Source organism: Rhea americana, unplaced genomic scaffold, assembly GCF_003343005.1.
Source record: "Rhea americana isolate MKP2758 unplaced genomic scaffold, rheAme1 scaffold_204, whole genome shotgun sequence".
NCBI lineage: Eukaryota > Metazoa > Chordata > Aves > Rheiformes > Rheidae > Rhea > Rhea americana.
Genome location: NW_028186195.1, coordinates 1,244,636 through 1,246,641, shown reverse-complemented (window position 1 = coordinate 1,246,641; position 2,006 = coordinate 1,244,636).

Sequence of the window (2,006 nt, the reverse complement as noted above, 5' to 3'; positions counted from 1 at the left end):
GAGGAGGCGAGAAGGCAAGAGAAAACAAAGAAAAGGACGAAGAAAGGGGGAGAGAAATGAAAGAAGAAAAAGACGTGGAGGGAGAATTAGGAGAAAGAGAAAGAAAGTAAGAGAGAAAGAGGAAAAAGAGGAAAAAGCGGAAAAAGAAGGAGACAAAAAGAGGAAAAAGACAGAAAGAAAAAGAGAAAGAAAATGAGAAAAGGAAAGAGAAAGAAAAAAGGGAAAAATAAAAATTTAAAAAAGAAAGAAGAAAAAAGGAAAAAGGAAAGGAAAAAGAAAAAAAAATGAAAAGAGTTAAAAACTAAAAAGAGCGGAGGAAGAGTTAAATGGCAGAGAAGGAAAGAGAAGCAGGATGGGCTGTGCCGGGGGCGGACAGAGCCCTTGCCCCTCCAGGTGCCCCCTAACTGTCCCCCAGCCCCGCGTGGGGCAGAGCTGGGCCGGGTGGGGGGCAGTCTGGGCTCCCTCTGCCCCACCTCATGGCGGGACACTSGAGCTGGGCCCTCTGCGCGTGTCCTTGGTCCCCCATGGTTATCAACGGAAAAARCCCACCATTCATACCAGCACACTTGCAACGTCAAGGGCAGATGGGTGCATCTATATGTTTAAAGGACAGAATTAGAGTCGCCCTATATCCTAACCCTCTAATTTAACACAAAACGGCAGTTATCTGTAAACAACTTCATTCCAGGAAATCACTAGTCTGTCAAGCTTCCACTTCCTCACAGACTATGTATCTTATCCCCTCTCGCTTGTTAAATTTTAGTAGTTACTGCTTGTTCTCCTCCTTGCTTAGCTGTGGGATAGAATTATTCTATGCTGTAAAACAGTATTCTATTAAAACGAGAAATATTGGGGGGAGGGGATGCATTTTCAGGGAGATATTGGCAATCTGTGTTTGGCGAAGCAGCAAAGTACCAGGAACTGGTGGGACTGACGGAAAGGCTTAGCAATCAGACAAGGAATTGTTTAGCTAAGGAAGAAGTAAACACAGAATAAGTAATTCCCAGGCAAATGGACAACACAGTCTAGTGGATTAAACATAAAAGTAGGCTGCTTTGGCCAGGTTTCAACTCTCCTAATGCAACCTGACCTTGAGCACATCACCCAGCTTTTCTGTTTGCTGAAAGGACTTTAACAATGTACAAAACAGCAAAACACACTGAATGGCAATCTCTTGGATTACTTTGACTGTCACCATTTTGCAAACAGAAGCTGCTCCTACTTGCTCTCAAAGCCTGGCTAAAAGGTGTCTCAAGGAACCAGGGACAGTAACTGCAATTGCTTGAGACAGCTCAGCTCATTTGTGTTCTAAATATTTTTAATTTGTTTTTACGATTCTCACAGGTTGAGAATACTTGTCTCACCACCTAAAAATAAAATAGCATTTCACAAAATCATGCAAATTCACCTGCTATATATGCATACATAGCATAAGGCAACAGGCAGCCTGAAGCAACCACCGCAAGGCTAGCGATTTGTGTGGCAGGTGACACAAAACTTCTACTATTTAACAGCAAAGGAGACACATAGCAGAGACTGACTTTAAAGAAAAGTACATACAGTTTTAYGGGTGTCTGCTCCAAATTCTATTTATGTGTTAGGGTTCATCTGACCTAGAAGTGCCAATATTACATCTATCAGCCATTTGTCACATGCCACTTTCTGAAATGCTGCTTTGTACTGCTTTTTACTGATACACAGGAGCCCTTGTTGCATAGCTAATATACTTTAATGCACCTTTGAGGTGAGGCAGCAGCAGAGAGCAATCTAACCAAGCAAAACATGTCAACTGAATTCGCTAGGAGTGCSCTTAGCCTGTGGAGCAATCATGAAGTCTGCTATCAGTGATGTTTCAGGCCCACATAAGATGGGTTTGAAGTATCCTACAAAGTCTATTATACTTCCAGTATATCAGAAACATTCATTACACTTTACTACTTCAGCCTGACCAGCAGGAAAATTATAGCCTTTTTTCCACATAATTGTTGGGGGAAAAAAAAAATCAT